The sequence below is a fragment of the Acomys minous genome, assembly GCF_964271855.1.
Source record: "Acomys minous genome assembly, chromosome: 15".
Lineage (NCBI taxonomy): Eukaryota > Metazoa > Chordata > Mammalia > Rodentia > Muridae > Acomys > Acomys minous.
In genome coordinates this window covers 60,900,190-60,924,247 of record NC_140497.1, presented here as the reverse complement: position 1 = coordinate 60,924,247, position 24,058 = coordinate 60,900,190, and the positions used below count along the sequence as shown (strand labels likewise).

The 24,058-nt window shown below is 47.1% G+C and overlaps 1 protein-coding gene across 3 annotated transcripts in view; it reads right to left on the bottom strand.

Annotated features, from left to right (window-relative positions):
* Positions 1-24,058, bottom strand: part of CRACD (capping protein inhibiting regulator of actin dynamics) — a 118,540-nt gene that overhangs the window by 53,579 nt on the left and 40,903 nt on the right. For 2 of the 3 annotated variants that reach the window (XM_084760496.1, XM_084760497.1), the window contains exon 1: positions 12,256-12,464. The exons of the other annotated variant lie outside the window; for it this stretch is intronic. The gene's annotated coding sequence lies outside the window, so the exon portion shown is untranslated. Of the gene's footprint in view, positions 1-12,255; positions 12,465-24,058 lie in introns of those variants that run through there. 3 annotated transcript variants of the gene reach the window in all.

The window sequence follows — 24,058 nt, the reverse complement described above, 5'->3', positions numbered from 1 at the left end:
AAATTAATTTATTTTTGTTGTCCAATAATTGCTTGAGGGAATGTTTTCATTTAAATAAGTGCTCATTATCCGTTATTTCATGGACATGATCATATATCACCAGAGACCTGCCTCATATAGCAGCTAATTTATATAGATAACCCTAAAAATTAAAAATGACCAGAAAAGTCAAATAGGTTTCATTTTTCATATGGATAAAATTCTTATGTGTTCATTTTCCTAAAGTTATTAAAGCATCTAGCTTCTCTGCGCTGAGTTCTAGAGTATGCCTCCAACAGAGAAAACAAATGTCTCAATTCAGTGTAAGCATCATGATTAATGTGTTAATCTGAGGTTTGCAGAGGTTGACACTAGGTTTGTAAGACCAGAACACCTGAGACTCCAGGTAAAATAAAATGAAGCACGCAGCTCTGTGAAGGCGGCTTCAGAATCCCTAATGTGCTGTTACCACTGCTCTCCACAGAGCACAGGATAGGAGCGTATATTCTGAAGTTTATCTTGAAGTCTGGTTTGGCTAAAGAAACTTGACTTTCCTCCTCCTGCTCCTCCTCTTCCTCCTGCTCCTCCTCCTCTTCCTCCTCCTCCTCCTCCTCTTCCTCCTCCTCCTCTTCCTCCTGCTCCTCCTCCTCTTCCTCCTGCTCCTCCTCCTCTTCCTCCTCCTGCTACTCCTCCTCCTCCTGCTTCTCCTCCTCCTGCTCCTCCTACTGTTGCTCCTCCTCCTCCTGCTCCTCCTCTTGCTCCTCCTCCTGCTCTTCCTCCTGCTCCTGCTCCTCCTGCTGCTCTTACTCCTCCTCCTGCTCCTCTGCCTTTTTCTCCTCCTCTTCATCTTCCTACTCCTCCTGCTCCTCTAAGTTTTCAGACAGTTTTACTGTGTAACCCAGGTTGGCCTCAAACTTGTGACAATCCTCCTGCCTCTGCCTCCCAAGTGCTAGGATTACAGGCCCTGCTGCTTCCAGTGGGCTTCTCTGCACTCACTTTGACAGTCTTCTTGAATCTTCCTTACTTCCCTCCTCTTCTTTTCCGACTTCCACTTCCCACACCCCTCTCTTGGCCATCTGCAATGTTAGGCAAATATTCTACCATTGGGCTACATGTAGACTTCATTATGTATCGCTAAGTGCTCTTATATCACATACACACACACACACACACACACACACACACACATTCACACACACACACATACACACACACACACACACACATACACACACACACTCACACACACATACACACACACTCACACACACACTCACACACATACACACACACATACACACACACACTCACACACATACACACACACACTTACACACATACACACACACATACACACACACTCACACACACATATACACACACTCACACACATACACACACGTACACACACACACATACACACACACACTCACACACACACACCCTTCTTTCCTCTAAACTCCAGTTCACACTCCTCTGTAAACATGGGAGTTAACATGGGACTCCACTTATGTAAACTTGTGCAAACACATGTAAATCTATCCATTAAGATATGGTACATAGCAACTGTCTGAACCCCATGATTCTACCTATGGAGGGGGTTTCCTTACCCCGGGGCCACCTGGACACTTTTTGAGAGGGAACTTCCAAGTTTAAAAAGATACCTGAACACACCCTGTGATGCAGAGACACTCATGGACACCACACTAGCACCAGATCCCAGGGTCCTGGGAGATTTTAGTCATGACTAAGGAGCTGGCAGCAAGGTACCTGGACTCTGCACCGCACACGAGAGCGCAAAACAGGGACAAGGGCTCCACACCCAGGGAGAAGTGGGCTGACAGCCCGACAGCTTGCCAGGTCACAAGAGGAGAGACGCGTCCTTCTCCATTCCCAGGGGGAAGCAGGGAGGGAAGAAGGCAATTGCTGCCATGTTGAGAAGAGAAGACAGTGTCACGACCCCTTTAGAACAGGGCAGGGGTCCCCAGAACAGATGAAAGATGAGGGATAATAGGGGATGCCCTCACTTCTCTCTGTGCCTACAGAGTACAATACTGCCTGATGTGCAACAGTACAGCTATCTGTTCCTACCCCTTTATGGCGGGTGTTTTTGACATCAGAGTTCGTTCCCAGTTGCAGAGAGATATGTTTAGATGCTGTGGGGTCCAAGACAGCACTGAATAACCAAACACAACGTTTTGGGAAGACATCAATATTCATGAAGTTGCGCCAGCCTTACAAAGGCCTCTGCGACACTGGCAGCACAGATAACGGATCTGGGTTCCTCTAGGCTCCTGATCAGTCCTGCAATCTCCCTTGCTGGATGGATGGATGCATTCTACCCACAAGACACAGGAGGTGAGTGCAGAAAACTGTACCTCACTGGATGAGGTATGTAGAAATAAGACACAACTCCAAACATCTAGCCACTTCGGGTTACTATCTTTGTGAGGAGATACGTATGAGTGGTTGCAGGCTTCCTTCTAATTTCAGGCAGCCCTCCTTCCATTACCTCATTGCAGCCCTCCCAAAGCTGCAGGCTGCAAGCAAATGGGCTCAAGCAAATGTCAGTACTTCATCCACGTAAAGTGCCATATTTACTATGTTTAAGTATATATAGACATAAGTAAACATACACACACATACACACACACATGCACACACACGCACACACGCATGCACAGACACTATGTAGCCCTGGCTGGCCTGGAACTCATTAGTTATGTAGACCAGGCTGGCCTCAAACTCACAGAGATCTGCCTGCCTCTGCCTCTCAAGTGCTGGGATTTAAAAGTCTGTCCCACCACACCTGGGTTTATTTGAGTACTTAGGTATTTCTTAATCATTTCTTTACATCTGTACAATTGTGCTACACTTTAAAATAAGGTTTCTATTAAAAGTAGGGCTAGAATTTACACCTTAGCACCAAGTCTGGGATAGTACTTTATAATTCAGCACAGTAATTTGGGGAAACACTAAATTTCACTTACAGAGAACTAGGAAGTTATCATTGAACCTGATCAATTATGTGTGTTATGTGTGTGTGTGTTATATGTGTGTGTGTGTGTGTGGAGTGTGTGTGTGTGTGTGGAGTGTGTGTGTGGAGTGTGTGTGTGTGTGTGTGTGTGTGTGTGTGGAGTGTGTATGTGGAGTGTGTGTGTGTGTGTGGAGTGTGTGTGTGGAGTGTGTGTGTGTGTGTGTGTGATTTATTTTTCCAGACAGGGTCTCAAACTGTAAACCTCCTTCTGCCACAACGTCCTGAATGCCGAGGTATACACCCTGGGAGCCAGTGACAGGCTTTTGCTTACTATCTTACTTTTCCTTTTAGTAACACGTACTGATTTCGAGTACCTACGTTCAACATAATCTCATGAAATGGCTTGTGCTTACCCAGGTATAGGCAAGGCCTTCTGACTAAAATGGCAACTATTTTTGTTTTTTTCCCCTTGATTATCCCTCAAAACCACACCAACTGTTAATATCTCTAGTATTTTCTGTTGGTTTGTCAGAGTGTTCTTTTACATATGCTTTACCATTCACACGGGAAATCAAATATTTAGAAATAGCTACAGAAGCAGAAAGGATTTCCAACGTGAAGCCTCTGTGTTTGGATACATCTCTCCCACACAGTAGAAGGTGTGTGGGTGGTGGCTTCTCGCTGCCAGTCTCTGCTATTTAAGTTTCAGAAGGTGTTGTGAGTCAGTGACTGACTGTGAACCAGATGAATTGCAGAAGCTAACCGGGCCCTCTACACAAGGGCAGAACACATGGATGCCACGGTATACAGGGCACAACACACGGATGCCACGGCACACAGGGCACAACACACGGATTCCATGGCACACAGCACAACATACAGATGCCATGGAACACAGGGCACAACACACGGATGCCACGGCACACAAGGGCAGAAAAACAATACCATGGCAACTCTACACATTCCACACTAAACACTTGTAGGGTCTGCTCTGGGCCAGCTGCTGAAATTGATGCATAAGACAAAATCCACAAAGAGGGGCTCCAATCAGAGAATAAAACCAGTATGAAAACAGAGAGGCAGACACATGTATCTTTGTATATGATGTGTTAAGACAATCGGCTCAACCCTGACCGAGAACGTCTGGAATCGTCAGAGAGGACAGGATGCAACTCACAGACACAGGCTCACGCGCCTGTCCACAGCTCAGTTAGGCGACGTTAAGTTCCTGGGGACAATAGATTGGCCAAGTTGACACATCAAAATAATCATCAGGCTTCAGTGCTTTCAGTTTGGCATCCATACTCATGTTCTGAAGTAAAGCGGAATCTCAAGATAAAGGCAACGTGTGCACTAATATATGATATCCACACCTGAAAGCACCCCCCAGAGATGCGATGTCCTTCAGTGTTCTGATGCCCCCTTTGATCCTCTGTAACTTAAACTCTAATTTCAACTTCCTCCTCCTCCTCATCTCTTATGTTATTATCATAATGGGATGGCCAGGTATTCAGAGGGCTGAGGCAAAAGTTTTACAAAGTTAAGGCCAGCGTGAGTAATCGAGCAAGATCTTGTCCCCAAATAAAAGGCTAAAAGGAGGCTGGGTGTGGGTCAACAAGATGGTTCAGTGGGTAAAGGGTGCCTGTCACCAAGACCTGAGTTCAATCCATGGGGCCCGCATGGCGGAAGGAGAGAACCCACTCCTGCAAGCTGTCCTCTGACCTCCATGTGCATGCGCCCACTCTACTGAAATATTAAAAAAAAAAAAAAGGGCTGCGGCTCACAAGGCCCCGGGTCAAAGCCACAATACTGCAAAAAAAGAACGGAGAGGCTATGGAGACAGCCCAGGCACCAGAATGGTTGCTGTACAAGGACAGTGATCCCAGTTCAAGTACCAGAGCTCACTTAAAGAACTGGGCGTTAGTGGCGCAAGCTCGCAATTCCAGAGCTGTGTAGGTAGAAGCGGGGAGACCCTTGAAGCTCAGTGGCCAGCAAACCTGGTCTAATTAACAAGGCCAACCAAGCTAGACGGCTTCTGAGTAACAACATCTGATATTGACATCTGGCCTTCACTTGCATGCATACACACACACAGAGACAGACAGACAGACAGACACACACAGAGACACCCACACACTCCCTGTGGTGGTTTGAAGAATGGCCCGCCACAGACTCATACATTGGAATGCCCGGTCAGCAGGGAGAGGCACTATTAGGAGGTGAGGCCTTGTTGTAGTAGGAGGTGTGGCCTTACTGGAGGAAGTGTGTCACTGCAGGTGGACTCTGAGGTTTAAAATGCTCAAGCCAGGCCCAGTGTCTCTCTCTTCCTGCTGCTGCCTAGAGATCCATATGTAGAACTCCCAGCTCCTTCTCCGGCACCATGCTTCCCACTATGACGACAACTGGACTAAACCTCTGAGTTGGAAGCCAGCCCCAATTACAGGTTTTCCTTTATCAGGGTTGCTGTGGCCGTGGTGTCTCTTCACAGCCACAGAAACGCTAACCAAGTCACTCCCCAGCTGCCACGCACTCACACGCACTTCTTGTACTACACAGTGCTAAGGCTCCCTTTGCCCCAGACGGCTGTGGTTCCCTGACTGGTGGGATTGCTCCACGCCTTCCCTGCTGACAAGTCATTGGTCACCTTGAACTAGGTTGCCTTGGTTTTCCACAGCCTTTCATCACAAACCTGGGAGTACAGAACAGGTTGTCCTAGAAGAACTCTTCTCATCCACCCCCCCACCCTTTCAGGGCAGCCCTGCTCCCACCCCCACCCGCACCCCCAGTAATCCCTATGGTAACCTTTTCTTTGCCCATAGACTGAGAGGCACGGGGAGCCCAAAGTGGCTGGATGACACAGTCCTAACACGGTCCCTACAGGAATTCTGTGCTCAAAGTTCCTAGCGGAGGCATTTATCCTTTTTGAACCACGTGAGACGGTGAAGCGGGTTCTGTAGATGGGAAACAAAATTCTGTAGGAGAAGGTAATTAGCTATGGTAACAGCCTTTCCATAAAAGGTTTTCTCTGGTGCTGACTTGGTCCGAGGACGCAAAGACTATCCAAGCACCACCTGTTCTGTAGACGTTTTCAGTTGACCTGTGCGTCAGAAACTGGCGGGGTAGGAAGCCCCTAGTCTGAGATTTGAAAGGGTGATGATCTCCATTTCAATCCATTTTTTGGACGGAAAGAAACCTTGTTGACCGGTGGCTACTGGGCCATGCGAGGCAGAGGAGGAGACCTCGGGGCTGCCCGTGGCTCTTCTGCTAGGACTCACTTTTGAGATGGCATCTTGGTCTACGCTGACTGTCGATTCTTCAAAAAGCATATGTTTCCTGTGCATTTTTTTCCACAAGCCTCTATCACCCCCCCCCAACACCCCAGGGAGAACAGCAGGAATTCCAAAAGACCACAGCAAACTAAGGGCTCTTCCCGATGTCAAACACTCTGATTTTTGTCGCCTAAACCTGGCAGGGGACTTGGGGTTGGCATTGCGCTTTCTCTTTTGCTCTTGGTTTTCACATCACTGAGTCCAAGAGTAAAACAGAAACTACATTTTGTTTACTTTTTCTCAGAAGCAAGGAGAAATCTTTATTTCAAGTGGAGAGACAGAAGACACCAGCACGCGAGTCTGAGGGCCCCAGGGCTAGCCATCTGTCCAGCTTTGGAGCTTCCAAGGGCTTTAGCTTCTCCTGCAGATGTTCAGTGAGGCAACCATAAATAATATATGCTAAGGCCCCGCCAGCTTTCAATTCCAGGACTCACTTCTTATTTTTAATATTTTAAAAAGTTTTTATTTTATGTGCGTTGGTCTTTTGCCTGCACGTATGTCTGTGTGAGGGTGTTGGGTCGCCTGGGACTGGAGTTGTAGGCAGTTATGAGCTGCCATGTGGGTGTGGGGAACTGAGCCTAGACACTCTGGAAGAGCAGCCAGTGCTCATAACCCTGAGCCATCTCTCCAGCCCCGAGGCCATGTTTCTTTAGGATGTTAAACGCGATTAGGCTATGTCTGGTCCCCCAAACTTGTAACTACGATCTCTATTATAGTCCCTGGGCTTCCCCTCCCCCCCCCCCAACGCTGGCTTTGTAACCATTGTGCGTCTTCAGCGAAAGAAGTGACCTTTGGCACCCGAGAGAGGCTGAAGCAGCATCTGCAAACTGGCAAAGAGGCTGACTCAGTTAATATCGACGCTCTGCGTCAGGATCCAGGACCTTACTCTAGGCAGAAGAAACTGGAACACTTGCCTTCAAACATGCACTAAGACAGCGGGGGCTTTCTAGTGGCCACTTAGGGGACAAAGTCTGATGGGCTCAGTTTTCAAGAAGAGCCTCTCAGTCTTAGAACTCAAGCGTCTGCCCTCTGCCATCCCACTGCTACGCTTGGGCCCGATGCGGCGAGGCTCACAGTTCCTAATGTAGGACTCTCAAAATCTGGGCGGTCGTGCAGACATGCTGGCATGGGAAATTGTTTGGCGTCAACTTGACTGGATTCAGAGTTGCCTAGGAAGTACGCCTCTGGGTGGGAGTATTTCCGAAAGTGCTGGAAGGAGAGTTATCCTGAAGATGGGTAGCACACTCCCCCCTACACACACACACACACACACACACACACACACACACACACACACCAGAGTAGGGACCTTGACTGAAGAAATAAGAAAAAGAGGAGAAAGTGGCTGAGTAGGAGTTTTTGTCTGCTTCCTGTCTGGAGACGCAGCGTGACAGCTGCCTCCCACTCCTGCCCCTGCCCCTGCCCCTGCCCCTGCCCCTGCCCCTGCCCCTGCCCCTGCCCACCCTGATGGACCATACCCTCTGACTAGGATTTGAAATAAACCCTTTCTAGCTTATGTTGCTTTTATAAGATATTTTGCCCCTGCATTGAAAAAAAAAAAACTGGAACACTTGCCTTCAAACATGCACTAAGACAGCAGGGCTTTCTAGTAGCCACTTAGGGCTCCTTTCAGCCGTAGGGGGCAAAGTCTGATGGGCCATAAACACACTTAGGTTTATGGGCCAGTGATACCGAGACAGCTTTCGTGGAGGCCAATTCTGTTTCAGGCTACTCAGGTCGTGCAAACCCTGTCTTTGCTTGCCTGCTTTTTCTTATTGCCTTGCATTTTCAGGAATACTCACTCTGCCTGGGCTTCTGTGCCACCTGTGCCACCTGTACCTTCTTGTACAGCAGACCCAGTCCACTGCCCCTGCAAGAGTCCTGTTTTCCAGTGTAGTCAAGGCAGATATACATGAGGGCCTGCCTATGTCCTGGAGCCAGCTGTACAAAGCCACGAGCCAGGAAGAGCACACTTAAAGGAATTTCAGAGCTCCTAATGCCAGCTAAAAGTTCAACACCTTAGGAGGAGAACTATGCTGATTCTCAGACCTCACAAAGCATTCACGAGGCTGGTCCTTCATGAGAGGTAACTGGAGCCCTGTTGGGGCATGGGGGAGAATTCCCACTAGAAGCCGATGAGCTTCTCTTGTCCAGAGTACGGTGGCAGCGATGGCAGAGGAGGTGGTGTTGCGTGCGTATTATAATGGAGGAGCCGGGAGCAGGTGCAGCTTGGGGAAGAGAGGTGACAAGAAGTCTGACAAGAAGTGAGTGGGCCTGGCAGTCTACCTAGCGGGTTATGAGCAACACTATCTTCAAAATAGTTAGAAGGAATGAAAATGGAATACAAGGTAGGGCGAGAACTACTTCAAGACACCTTAGTTTCTAGTTCACATGTGTGCACACACACAGCATTACATACGCACACGATCACACACACACACACACAGACACAGGCATGTACACATGCACACACGCATTCTGACAGAGACTTTTTTCCCTGCTAGGATAAATTAAAACATATTTGTAAAGTGTTAAGAAAAAATGGCCACACATCTCATTAAGATACAAGGGTCAGAAACCATTTATCCACACAAGCCATTGCCTATGTGACAGCCACTCTTGCTAAATGAGGATGAGAAAGCATTGCAAGCAAAAATGGGCCGAGAGCCACCAGAGTGATTGGATGGCATTGCTGGTGCCACCAAGACCAGAGCTGATGCTCAACTCTGGCTTTGGACATCTTGTTTAGTTAAGGGCCAAAAATCCTCCATTTCCTAATTACAGAAAGAAGAAAGCTTTATTAAACTTGGATCTCAGCATATGCTTAGCTTGGCTGGGGCTTAGCTTGAAAACTTTTAATTAGGAGTACAACTTTAAGAAAGTATTTTGTTTACTTCCTGAACATGTTTTACTGTCAATGTAAAATTCCCGTTCCGGTTAGAAGAAATCTGGTTTGTTTGCCTGAGAGATGCTGAAGATGGCGTCTTGCCCACACCGGGCAAGCTCTGTATCCCTGAGCTGTGCTCCTGGCTCTCTTGGTAGTTTTTGCACACTTTTCAAATGATGGTGTCCGGAAGCTGGGAGGGTCCGTGAAGCTGCTAGTAATTTCTATTCTATCCTTGAGAAGCGAAGCCGAATGTGGCGAGATGCCAGATGGGGAAGCACCTGGGTTTCTAATGAGCTCTTACTCAGCCACCAGGTCACACAGGCACTCACACCGGAAGGCTGAGGCTGCGGAGGGGCCCTCAGCTCCTCTGCACCAGTTTCTCAGAGGCTCTTTTTCTAGACCAATATCCAAGTACCTGTGTAGCATCTGGATATTAGGAGGGAGATGGAAGGAGACTATTCTAGAACTATTCAATGGAAGCCCTGTTTAATGTTCCTGTACAAAGGGCCATGTGGGCACTGAGAACCAAACCTGGGTCCTCTGCAGGAGCAACACGTGATCTCAATCACTGAGACGTCCCTCCAGGTTACATCTTACATTAAAAAAAAAAAAAAAAAAAGAGGGGCTGGAGAGGTGGCCCAGTGGTTAAGAGCACCGCCTGCTCTCCCAGAGGTCCTGAGTTCAATTCCCAGCAACCACGCAGTGGCTCACAACCATCTGTAATGTAATCTGATACCCTCTTTTGCACATAAAGTACTCATATACAATAAATAAAATAAATAAATCTTTAAAAAAAAAAAAAAAGACAGCCAGAGCCACACAGAGAAACTCTGTCTTGAAAGCCCAAAAGTAAAACAAGCAAGCAAGCAAACAAACAAACAATTGGCTGGGGTACTCGGTTGAGTGGACGGTACTTGGCCAGCATGCACAGGGCCCCAGGTTCCATCCCCAGCACTGCATAAATCAATATACTAATACAATTAAAACCTATGCTTGGCTAACAGGCTGTCCTTTGTCTCTGTACCCACCACGTGTACTCCTCTGAAGTGTGACAGGAGTCACATGAGCAGTTGACTACTTCCGGCTGAACTGTAGCTCCAGCTCACTCAAAGCAAGCAGAGCTACTCTGAGGCTATTTCCCATTGACTCAAAAAAAAAAAAAAAAAAAAAAACAAGTTCTCTGAAAACCAACTGCACTGGCCATCCTCAAGACTGTTCAGCAGGAAATAGGCACTGTTCTTGTTTGTCTGCAAGAAGAGTCTGTGTCAGGCTGATACAGCAAAAATTCTCCAGTGGCATCCCATAGATGGTCCCTTGGAAGGTTAAGCACATTCTGGTGCCGCCATGATGTTTCATCCACCTCCTTGGGTGAACTATATACCTGCCAGGGAAAACTCATGTTCAGAATCCTCAGCCTCCGAGGACACTTTCTGAAGCTCTGTCTGTGTGTCATCCAGGCAAAGGCTGACCCAGATGCACCCTGGGACGTTTGGGGTGGGAACAGCTCTCCTAGTTATGCAGCAGGATGCCAACCACAGGCTGTAACTCTGAAGGCCCAAACGGCTGTTCTTCAGCAGTCACTAACAACTGTCCCCTCACAGGAAGAAGCTAAACAAAGACTCAGGACACAGACTCAGGACACAGGAAGCAAAGCCGGAAGGAGAAAGGCTACGGGGAGAGAAGAACTTCACCACACAGGACTGATCTAACAGGACTCATGGGCTTCAAAATAGACTATCTGCCATGGCAAAACCAAGCTGGAAGTGGCCTGAAAACTTCCTCCCTGCTGGCTAGCTTCCGTAGTTCCAGAAGGTACCGTGCAAGCTGCTGAAAGAGAACAGCCATCACTGATAATATTCAGCATCAAACTCTGCCTGTTACAACACTGACCTTACCTGGCAAGATGCACCCACTGGTGCAATAGTGGCACAGACATTACGGGCATAACCTGCATAGGAGGAAATTCATGTATTGTAACCCTGGTCCAAAGCTCATGCCTGAGGGAGTTCATAGACCCTCTGAGGGACTCGACTACTGTGCTCTTGCTAAGTAGACATATGACTAAACTATCTTTTACGTACTTACGTTTTAAGTCAGATATAGTTGTGTGTACCTGTAATTCCAGCATGCAGGAGGCAGAGGCAGGGAGAGAGCTGTGAATTTAAGACTAACTCAACCTCAGTCTACATAGTAAGTTCCAGGCCAGTCAGGGCGACAGAGTGAGACCCTATCTCCAAAAATATATATTCATGCTTATACACATAGATTAGCGCAGTGGTCAGTTGTTAATGTAGAGATTCCTAAGTGGACAAAGTGTTACACTGAATACCCAGCTCCCTCCAACCTTAGGAGACATGAAGAAGAGGCAGAAGTGATTTAAGAGGCAGGATATGGGGAAGGGTGTTGTGAAATGCTGCCTCCTGAACACAGTGAGGCCATGGCGCTCAGCAACTCACTGCCGCTATGGAGCCACGGCTACCCACAGAGGAGCAAGCCGAGACCAGCCAACAGAGAGACAGAGGAGAGGGACAGGACGTGAAGAGCGAGAGGGGATGTGTTGAGGATGCCTGGGGACGAGAGAGGAGGGTGTGGGAGTCAAGATACATTGCTCACATGTATGAAACTGGCAAAGAATTAATAAAATATAGCCTATATACCCACACCTGGCTATAACAGTCAGCTTACGAAACAGAGAGAGCAGGGCCCTGAGCAGGAAGGTCTCGGGTCGTACGCCTCTCACAACTCTCACGGAGGACAGTAGCCGCACAGCACAAAGCTTGACTTATATGCAATGTCCTTGGTCCTGCCATAAGGAAACCCTTTCCTGTCACAGTTGGCCAAGTTTATTAAAACACAGGTGCAGGAGGAGCAGGACGCCAGAGGTCCATTCTAAATCACTCTGTTGCTTTCAAGACAGAATTCAGAAACCATGACACTGCAGAGGAGACGCCATTATAGAAGACCTTATAGAGGGAAAAGGGCTCTAGAAGCAAAAGTCACAAGATGACATCTGTGTCTTGCCCGTGCCATTTCCGGGGGGGGGGGGAAGTGCAATTCCTTTCCTTCTCCTTCCACATGCTTACCTTCCTTACTGACCAGAGCTTAACATTTCCTGGTCATGATGCAAAATTCTTCTCCTTGATTGGCTATCCCAACCAGAGGCACTGAGCGGTGCCAGCGTGCACGGTTCATATGAGCCCAGGAGGTGGTTATGTTATGATCGAACTTCTGCAGAGGAGCCAGGTCAGGCCCAGGCACCGTTGGGCTGACTTTGGACAGGGTTCCAATTCCAGTAAGGAGAAAACAGCCCCTGGAATATCCGACCCAGAATTCTGCCTCTGGCAGTTGCTCTGAGGGGCTGTACAAGCGGTGTAACTGACTCCATGTGACTGTGGTGTTGGTGGTGGGGTGGGGTGGAGGGCTGCCTCCCAGGAGCTGTGTGCTGCTGACTGCATTGACATTCACTTTAGGTTGGAGGGACCATACCCCTTTCTTAACACAGATCGATGGAGAAGGAAAGAATAAGAGGAAATGTTGCATTGTTTAGCCTCAGAGATAGGAGGCTGGCTCTCAAGTCTCCTCTCCCGCTGTGGAGGGCTGCACTGCAGAACACCAGCTGAGACGACGCACTGGGGCTGGCGGTCACAGCCCTAGGGACTGCAGACAATGACTCCTGTCTTTCCTTCTCTCGATCAGCAGCGTCCTAGATCAAAGGCCAAATGGTGCTGGGCTTAACAGATTAAGGCGCTGAACACCTCAAAGCCTGTATTTAGCCTGAATTTTCTTGAAGAGAGTGAATAAAGCAATTAGATGTAAAGCAGAAAAATAAAATTACCTAAACCCCTAGTGCAAGCCGCTTTTTGTCAAACCCACCAATTCATTAGAAGCGTCTAAATAAAGCAGTCAGGGGCTGCGTGTTGGAGAGATTATAGGGCCGGAGGTAGCATTAAGCATTCTGCTCCTGGACCTGACTTCAGGAAACAGCTCCAGCCAAGACTGTGACTCATCCTGGCTGTCGAAGTTACAATAGGAGGTTGGTTTGCAGTGGCAGAACAAACCGGACAGTGCGCCTCAAAACAGACCTGCCCTAGTAATTCTGGAAGATTAATTGAAGCCAGTGCAGGAAGTGGAAAACTACTATTTCCATTTTACACTAAAGAAGGTGACTAAAATACAACTAGGAGCCCCAACGAGCTTTGGTCCAGAAAATCAGCAAACGCTGTATTTCCGGGAGTACAGGTATGCTGTGTAATGAAATATATTATAAACATAAGACTTGGGGTGACCTTTCCAGGACTTAGAGATTACTCTGCATAGACATTCTGAAGAAGTCATAAAACTTCCAGTAAAGGAAACCCAGCAGTAACAGGTACACAGTCCTCTCACTTAGATCCTGTTTCACCCACTCAGCAATTATTTACTGCCTTCTTACAATAAGACAGGCATTCCGGAGAGGACGAAGATGGGCCTAGGACAAGAAAGGGTAGTGACTGCTTTTGGGAGAATGGCGTGGTTAGTTCAGGAGGGGACTGTAGTCTCCAGATGAAGAAAGCTGTCTGGCCAAGAGGAAATGACTTACTTGGTCTTGAAGAATGGACTAAGACATAGGGTGCTCAGAAGCCAGGGAAAAGTCTCTGGGTGGTGAACACAGGACACGGAGGTGAGAAAAGGTGTGGAGGGAACCAGGAAGCAGTGAAGGCTGCCTGGGGCAGGAAAACTCAGGGTTGGATTCGAGTGGCATGGAACAGCCCTCCAGACTAGACTTAGAGAAGGATGTACCGTGGACACGAGGGATCTGTGAGGAGTAGCCATGTTTGAACTTTAACAACCAAGACAGACAGCACAGCCACAACTGGGGGATCTTGGAGGTATCCCACTAAGTAAGTCTGCAGCTAAATGCATAATGGGCTTTAAAAAATTATTATTATAATTTATTCACATTACATCCCGATGGTAATCCCCTCGCTCTTATCTTCCCATTCCTACCCTTCCTCCTTTTTCCATTCTATGCCCCTCCCCATGACCCTTGACAGGTGGGGTCCTCCTCCCCCACCATCTGACCACAGCCTATCAGGTCTCATCTGTATAGCCTGGATTCCCTTCCTCTGAGTTCCAATAGGACCCCTCCCCTAAGGTGCAGTGATCAAATCGAGGGCACTAGAGTTCGTGTCAGAGGCAGTCGCCTGCTCCCCCCACCTCCCCATGTGGAGAATGAGCTGTCCATTAGCCAATATACAATAGGCTTTCTTAAATGTACAGCTCCTTCTGACCTGTACTTCAGGACATGGCACCAGAAGCCACCCAGACTCCCCAGAAATAGAGCATCACTGCCAGCAGGTGAACACTGTGCTCAGCTTTGGAGAACCACCGTTGTATGCATACTGAAGGGAGCAAGGCTACCTTCTTCACACTCTATTCTTCAGCTTTTAAAACCTTCTAAAGTTTCCAGAACTTATCAACTCTGGCCAAATATTAAGTGACCCTGAGTCTCCAGCATGTCCCTATCTCCCCAGTAAGGCCATGTTGCTTGTAGTCCAGCAAAAATAAACAGAGCTTTTTGAAAGATTTATGGCAACTTAAATGTATTGTAAGAACGTAGGTAGCCAGGCGTGGTGGCGCACACCTTTAATCCCAGCACTCGGTGGCAGAGGCAGGCGGATTGCAGTGAGTTCAAAGCCAGCCTGGTCTACAAAGCGAATTCCAGGACAGCCAAGGCTACACAGAGAAACCCTGTCCTGAAAAACAAACAACAAAACAAAACAACAACAAAAGGTAAAAGTTAATGTGTGCTCAAAGTAGTATAATTATTACTATACCTTTAAATAAAATAATATTCTGAATTAATATTCAGAAATAGTCTAGTCAACTTTTATGTCTCGTAAGCCCACACTATACAAACCACTTTAGTGAGTTTTTTGTGACCCCCTTTATTGTTTTCTATCTTTCTAAATGTTAAGGTTACAGGAACATTCATTTTTCTTATTTTTCCCTCACTGTTACCCATCCCTTCATCTATTTTACTTTCTGCATCTTCATTTTCCAAACTCCATACTGATTTATCTGCTCCTTAAATGATTAATGTCTCCGAGCCTTTCTTTATTCTCTGCAGGAACAGCAACCTGCTCTTTATTCATATATTCAGTATATTCTTCCTATGTCTTGGACGGTTTAGCTCCGTGTTCTTTTGAAGTATTCCTCTGCTCCCCGCATTCCAATTCCTTTGAGCTCCCTTTTCTGCTCCCCTCTGCCTTCAGCCTCTCATGCTGGATGCTTTCATCAAAAGCCTCACGATGATGCTTGGTTGGTCATTCATATTTAATAAGGAGTCACTAGGAATCTGACTGTAAGCTAGCCCATGGTAGGAATTGGTAGGTTTCATCAGAGAGTAGTTGGGGGAAAAGCCAAGAGTTGTTTACAGTTGTTTTTTTTTTTAATTAATAAGACATTTGGTTTTCTTGAGACAGAGTCACTATGTAGTCCAGGCTAGTCTCAAATTCACTATTTCACCATGTAGCCCAGGCAGACCTTGAATTTACCATCTTCTTTAGCACCCCAAGCGCTAGGATTCTAAGGATGTCCCATGACGCCATACTGTCCCCGCCTCCCACTTCCCATCACTTACTTTAGAAGCTGAGTTGCTACAACAAATGAGCCAAGAAACACGGTGACTCAAACCGGTCAGCCTTTTATTTCTACTTTAACACTACATAAGTTAATGGATGGAGCAGGACATGTAGAAGGCAGCTCCTTCATCCTTACAAAGCCTTTCTCCCCCTCTTCCTTCCTCCATCCTCCTCCCCTTTCTTTTTTTTTCCTTTCTTCTTCCCTCCCTCCCTTTCTTCCTTGTATATGAGAGTACCCATATGGGGGTGTGTGCACGTGTAAGCATAAGTGTGCTCACTCATATGAAGTCTAGAGGTCAACTTCAAGAATAGTTCATCTCCTGTTCTCATTGGTCAGGAGTTTGCTGAGGACAGCACCTGTGAGACCCAGGGATCTACCATCTCTGCTTCCTCAACAGTAGGATTACAACCATGCACACATATCAAGCTTCTTTGCATGTGTGTTGTTGGCTGAGTGAGGGTTCTTGGGCATCTCAGGAACTGACGCTTGCAGAGTAGGCACTTTACTCACTTTACCCCTCAGCCCTGGTTCTGATTTGGTACTATGAATACATGCTGATTGGGTTTTTTTTTTTTCATTTTGACACAAACCTAGACATATATCTGGGAGGAGGAAATAATTAGGAATAGAGAAAAAGGCTTCCATAAGACTGGCCTGTAGGCAGCCTATAGCGTATTGTCTTGATTGATGTGGCCCACCTCACTGTGGGTGGTGCCTTCTTGAGCTGGTGGTCCTGAGTTGTATTAAGAGACCAAGCCATGGGGAGCAAATCAGCAAGCAGTAGCCTCTGTATGGCCTCTGCTTCTATTTTTGCCTCCACATCCGCACCCTGACTTCTTGCCTTGACTTCCTTTCAATGGACCATGAGAAGGACACGTAGGCTAAAAATCTATTTTCCCCCAAGCTGCTTTTGGTCATGGTGTTTTATCACAGCAGTGGAAACCCTAACCAAGGCAGGATGGGAGTCAGAGCTGTGCTGCATGCCCAGTCACTTCTCCCTTTACTCTGTTCCTCCAGGAGCTTAGGGCGCTGTCCTTGTCGCTGAGGTTGAGGCTGCCTCTTCAGCACCAGCACATCCAGCCATTGAAGAAGAGTGAAAATGCAAGGCCAGCAGGTTTCTTCAGAAACAGTGTGGCAGGCTCTGGACTCGACTCTCTGGTGGGTGTCTAGGAAGAGAGTCTCTAGCTAGGCAATCATGCTCTTTGCCAAAACATGGTGGAGGTCAAGTAGTCAAGTAAAACGAGGCTGGGCATCGGAGAGCACTGGAGCCGTCTCTAGTTTGGTACTTTCAAATGTCAGCATCCTCGGCTTTTCCAGGTTTTTGATGGTGGTCTCCCACCATCCTACTCTCCATGCTACGGGTGTTGGTAGTCACTGTGCTGTGGACACACTTTTACCTACCCCCACTCTTATGAGGGCTGCTTATCTCTGGCCTCCCATGTCTGAATCCCAGTCTGACTGCTCCTTATGCTGTTTCTCCAGAGAGCAGCTTCACGTTTCACATGGTGCAGAGGTCACATGGGGCAGAGAAAACAGGCTGAACTGTGCTGTGGGCGGAACTCCCTAAGTCCATTCCTAGCCTCTCACCCATCCTAGGCTCTTGTGTTTCTTTTTTGTTGTTGTTGTTTTGTTTTGTTTTTTCAAGACACGGTTTCTCTGTGTAGCCTTGGCTGTCCTGGACTCGCTTTGTAGACCAGGCTGGCCTCGAACTCACAGCAATCCACCTGCCTCTGCCTCCCGAGTGCTGGGATTAAAGTGGTGTGCCACCATGCCCAACTCTCTTGTGTTTCTTAAGATTTCATGCTTTTTAGGGCTTTTTGGGGTGCTGTAGAAACTTGGCCATGACTTTCATTTGCCACTCTTTAACCCATAGATTCTAATTCAGGGCTGCACAGTCTCCTGGGCTCCTTAGAGACAAAGCTGGTACGTGTGTTCCTTGCTCTCTCTGTTATCTAGGAGATTCTAAAGAGGAGGAGGAGGAGGAGGAGGAGGAGGAGGAGGAGAAGGAGGAGGAGAAGGAGGAGGAATTAGAAAGAGCTTTGCTCCATTACCTCCACACAGGAAGTTGAAAACCGGTATGCGATGCTCTCATGGGAAATTTTATGTCAAGCCACAAATATCCATTTGCTTAAAATAAGAGCGGTTTTATTTCCAATTCATCCTGTGGGTGTACACCCGTGATCACCACAAAGTGGCCACTAATTGCATTTCCTCTGAAGTGATCCTTAAGAAGCTTGCTGGCAATGGTATCCAAGCTCACAGTGAAGCCACGCCCCACAATCACTCTCTAAACATATATTAAATTTCTATACCTCCTTTCAAATGACCTTCGAGTATTCTAATTGTGGCACGGATAGTTTCAGGGTATTGTATCTTTATTTATAGTTTAAAATAAAGTACTTTAGAGACAACCTTCTAATACAAAAACTTTGTTAAAGAACTCAATATAAAGTACGTCTTTATCCCAAAAGACAAACTGACTTGTTTAGGAACAAGACTTGCCTTACATATTGACCTGGAAGAAAGGCTGGGCTCCTTCCTGGTTCCCACTTTCTGCTCATGTCAGACCATGTGCACAATCTGTGTGGATCTGAAATGTCTCCCATGTAATAAACGGCTGGGCCCCCCACAGTGTGGGGAGTCTTCAGGCTATTGGAGACATGCTTTCTCCACACATAGCACATTCTCACCATGATGTGACGCCACGTGCTCAAGGCAATAAGGCCTTGACTGTGGACAGAACACTCCAAAACCGGGAACCAAAGTACACTGTTGGTCTTTTAAAGGCAGTCATCTCAGGTATTTCTACAGCAATGGAGACATGGCTGATATGTGCACAGAGCCCTTCGGGTGTGTTCTGTACATCTATAAACCACCTCAGCTGTTGCCCCACACAGGAAACCTTTCTTGACTGCCTTCCAGCACACTTCCAAAGGCCGCTCTGTTGCCCTATGCGCGTGTTTCCATAACGCCCAGCATTCACTATATGTAACCACTGGTTACTTGTCAGTCTCCATCGCTGTACCATGTGGTCCTAGAGGGCGAGGTCCATGCCTTGCTTATCTTGACATTCCCAACATGACAAATCACAAAACACAAGAGCCCTGTCAGTAGCAGCCATACTGGAAAGAAGGGCCGAGGAGTATTCTCTGAGAGCCACGGGCCATAGTTAGCTGGTCTTTGTATAAGTCAACCAGACACTTGGGGGAACATGGCCACCACTGCAGTGAGGGCTTTGGCTTACACTGAGCTCCTTTATTGCTTTGAACACTGAAGATGTTTCCTTCACTGCTTCATACTCCAGCTGGCCACCTGCTGGAATGAGATATACCTGTCCACAGCTGTGAAGAGACACCGTGACCATGGCAACACGGGGCTGGCTTACAGGTTCAGAGGTTTAGTCCATTATCATCATGGGGAAAGCATGCGGGAAGCATGGCAGTGTGCAGGCAGACACGGTGCTGGAGAAGGAGCTGAGAGCTCTGCATCTTGATCCACTGCTAGCAGAAGGAGACTGTGAGCCACACCGGATGTAGCTTGAGCATAGAACACCTAAGAGCCTGTCTATGTTGCAACACACTCCCTTCAACAAGGCCACACCTCCTAGTAGCGCCACTCTCTACGGGCCAAGCACACAAACACATGAGTCTACGGGGCCATGTTTATTCAAACCACCACAGCAGCCATAGTGACCACGCAGATGGATTTAACCATAGACGCACTGGCAAAATGCCCAGACTCAGGAATACGTTTCAGAGATGTAGAGAAACAGCCTGTCATAGCAGAAGACACACCCAAGAACCTTTTATTACCTTTAACTCTGAGGATTAGGCATGTAGTTGCGTAAAGTGAAAAGCATCACTCCCCGAACCTTGCTTAAAACTCTAATTGGCCTCCTATGACAAAGAGGAGTTCAAAACTGAGATGAAGGTTCTAAAGAGTTTATTACCTAAAGTCATCTATGTTGAGGTACCTGCGTCCCCCATCTTCAGTCTGTGTCAGATGCCACCCTGCCTCTGTCAGCCGCCATGGGCTACAGTGGCCCCCTAGCATGTCTCATCCAGGGTATTCTCTGCACCCCAATCAGATGTCTTTTATAAGTTGTAATTTCCTATAAGCAATTTCCTATACCTTTTGAGACAAGGAACTACCTACATATTTAATTCGTGAATACTTTACCTCATAACTCTGTATTCTCAGGGCCCAATATATGCCTGTATCATAACAGATGAATACTTTTAAAAATAATAAAATTAATTGTTCTGAAATCTCATTGCTTTTCAGAAGGCCTGTAGTAAGTTTGTAAGTTTAGCAATTCATGATTTTCATGTGGTTTTGCTTTGAGATGGGATCTAACAGTGTAGGCTGGCTGGCCTGGAACTCACTAGGTAGCCCAGGCTGGCCCCCAACTCACAGTGATCTGCCCGTCTCTGTCTCCTGTTTGGTGGGATTAAAGGTGTGTGCCACCACACCGCTCCATGCGTGCCTTCTTAGAGTTACACTTCAAGATTGCAAGTTTTGAAGTATTTGTAAGATAAAACTTTTAACTATAGGCTGGTGTTCTTAACACACAGGTGACTGAGGGCAGCAGGACGGCGTCCCAGGCTCTCCCGCAGCTGAGTGTTAAGTGACTCTCGTAGCAGTTGGCTTTAGTTTCAAGGTTGATTTTTACCCAAGAATGCTCATCCTATTTCTACACTTTGATAATGTTATTTAGGTACAAAGATGACCTCAATTTCCTCCAGGTTTAGTAATGGAAACGCACTAGATCATTGATCATTTCAGCCGAACTTGGGAGAAACGGAGGTTTGAGGTTTCTTCCTTGTCATCCTTGGATGAAAAGGGAGCAGGTGGTAGCACTGTACAAACAGAAGTCCGTTTGCACGTCTGTAAGTCAGGCATGATGATACCCATATCACAAGGACACGTGAGATGACACTTGCTCATCTCACTGCCTGGTACACCATGGGTTCTGGCACATCTTCACAAAAATCGCATTCACTTAATAAGATACGGATCTAGGCTGAAGATGCTTCTGTGGGGTTTTTTTTTTTAATTATTATTAAAGTTCACACAAATCAGCTTATAAAGAATTTCTCAAGAAATCACAGCTAGAAAATATGAAAACGTAACGACCAGTAGGGACTCTAAGGTCTCTCTGCATAGTTCCGAGAAGACTGTAAGATGCCTCTCTGCTCCAACCCCACTCAGCTCTGTGTTGTTTAGGGGCCCCACCTCTTCACTGTGTCATCCCTCCCCCACCTCAGAGAAGGATGGGAAGACAAAACGAGCCCGGTGGCAAGTCCAAAGGCAGCTCCTCCCTTTGCCTGCTAGACTGAAGTGGTTCTCAACCTGTGGGTCGCAGCCCCTTGGGGAGGTCAAAATGACCCTTTCATGGGGGTCGGATATCAGACATTCTACGTATCAGGTACTTCCATTGTGATTCGTAACAGTAGCAAAATTACACTTACGAGGTAGCAACAAAAATGATTTTACGGTTGGGGGAGGCGGTCATGAGGAACTGTATTAAAGGATCACGGCGTTAGGAAGGTTGAGGACCACTGCGCTACAGCACCAGATTGGAAACCGGGTCTAATCTCAGCCACAGTGAAGTTGTCTTACCAAGGAGGAAATCAACTTAGGCCACTGTGGGACTTGGCATCTTGGCATCTAAGAAAACAGAAGATGAACAGTCATGCTCACCTGCCCTTGACGTTCTGCCCGCGAAGCAAGACTCTCTTCTGAGAGGTTCAGCTCCTTTGGCCAGAGGGGACGATCGTGCTTGGCACTGAAGGTCCAGGGACCCGGAGAAGCATCATCAAGTTCTTCCTGCTCACTTCCAGATCCCACTGGTGTGCTTCAGCCCCGGGACAAACAGCTCCAGGTCTTCCCAGCACTCCCCGGTCCCTATCCGCTGCAGGACATGGCTGGCATACCCTGCCCTCTACCCCGAACTTTCCAGAGCTTTTCCTTCGCCTTCACCATATAATCCTGACATTTTGTTGCTCTCAGTTTTTGTCTCTCTGTCTGTTTCTCTGTCTCTGTCTCTCTCTTTCTCTGCCCTCCCCCAATGGTGGCCAAGAGCTGCTTCCAACGAACCTGCATTTATAACTTGTCTTGCATGAGAAGCTGTCCAACACCCTCATTCTTGCCTTACCAGCACCCCCACCCCAGCTCATTTTTTTAATTATAGGAAAAGGGAGGAATGTTAGCTCACAAGCTATCCACTAGGCTGCCTCTGGGTTGCTTAGCAACCTCTGATGTTTAGCTTGTAGTAGCCAGGTTATGTGCCAGACTATAAAAGGGCCAGCCTACCACCTTGTCTCTTTCTTACTCTCTTTCTCTCTCTCTCTTGTACTCACTCTGTCTGTCTGTCTGTCTGTCCTTCTCCCTGTCCCCCTGGGGCACTTCTCCCCCTTTCTTTCTCTCCCCGTGCTTCTACAATAAATCTTTCCGTATCAGATCTGTCGTGTCTCACTCTATTTATTTTTAACAATACCACCCACTCTCTTCAGTCCTCCTCACCGGTGAATGACAACAGAATATACATGTTCTGTGCCTTTGGGTCTTCACTTCCTTATGAAGGTTCTCATCCTACGTAAGCCTTCTGTTGAATGTGTATGCAAATCTATTTGTTGTTATAGGTTCCTCAGCTAAGAACTGAAAAAGAGTCAAGAAAAGAAACTCCCTTCCCTTACAGCACAGACAAGAAAAGCCATCTCCTGTCACTGTGTAGTACAAAATGTAGTGCAAAATGAATCAAAGACAGAGTTGTACCATGAAACCTAAGCCCTGGGCTCCTACCTTAAAATATTTTTTAAAAATCATTTTGTCCATCTGTCAGCACCCTTGTCTCATTTTTCACTCTGGAATCCACTTTGTAATTCCTCACCTCTACTCCCTTCTCCCCAGTTCTAAAACCCAACAGGACTTTCACCGAGGTAAAGGCCCTGCCCTTGGCAGACTTGGAGCTGCATCTGGCAACGAGCCATGATGGTTTCCTTTCCGTTTACCTCCTCACTGCAAAGCTAGCCTCTGCCTCCTGCCTCCATGCCTTGCACTCCCGTGTTAGGTGAAATATCACTTCCTCCGTGATATTTAAACAGTAGATATATAATTAGTGCTTTTTGTTGTTTTTGAGACAGAGTTTCTCTGCGCATCACTCCTGGCTATCCTTAATCTCCCTTTGTAGACCAGGCTGGCTTCGAATTCCGAGACCCACCTGCCTCTGCCTCCAGAGAGCTGGGATTAAAAGCGTTTGCCACCACGCCAGGCTAGTTGGTGTTTTATTTTATCCTCCACTTCCCTTTCACTATTCTTACTAGTCCTGCATTTATTTCAGTTTAATATATATCTCTATTAGCAAAACAAATGCTCTGTCAATGCAGAGCTCAATGTAGGTAACCACAGCTGTGGTTTGGATAGAGCCCCTCCCAGTCCCCAAAGAAGACTCATGCCTTGAAACCTTGATACCCAGCTGGTGGCGCTGTTGAGAGGTGGGTGGGTCCTGAGGGCACTGACCTCAGTAGGCTAGTCCATTGATGAAGTCATACTGAACGGGCCACTAGGAGGTGGACCGGGTCTGTGATAGATAGGTCACTGAGGACGAGCTTGTAGAGTGTCCTTGGGACTTCTTGCCTCTCCACTTCCTGGTTGCCATAAGGCAAGCAGCTTTCCTCCACCGTTCCCTTCCAAAAGGAGCCATAGCAATTCCTATCCCAACATTTGTGATTTCCCCTCAAATCGCCACCAGTTCTGTCTCCTCTTTTTTGATGGATGTAGTTTTGGTGTTACACACTTTCTATATATTTAGGACAGAAACACCTGTCATCTGATGACAGTTTCTTTTCTTGTGCCACATTTTACAGCATAAAAGTTTTAAATTATGTCTGCTTAAATCACTTGGGTTTTTTTTCCCTTTATGGTTGTTTAGACCATTGCTTTAAAAGTTGGATATGCTGTCCATAATTAGCATTTGTGGGTGTGGTTGGAATCTGAGCACATGACACATGATCTTCAATCAGTACTTTGCAGCCAGTGTGACTGTATACTTGTGTGACCCAGACAGGCGATTTGTCTGATGTCTTCCTTCGGGGGCATCCATTTCATTTCTCAGCCAGCTCATCCTTCTGATGGAGGCGAGGGCTGGACCATAATGACCCGTAGCATCAGAGTGCACTCGACTCACTCTTGTTCCTCCTAGGAAATGAGTTGCCCTGATAATAGCCTTTCCATAGACATCTCACAAACGGAAGTTTCAAA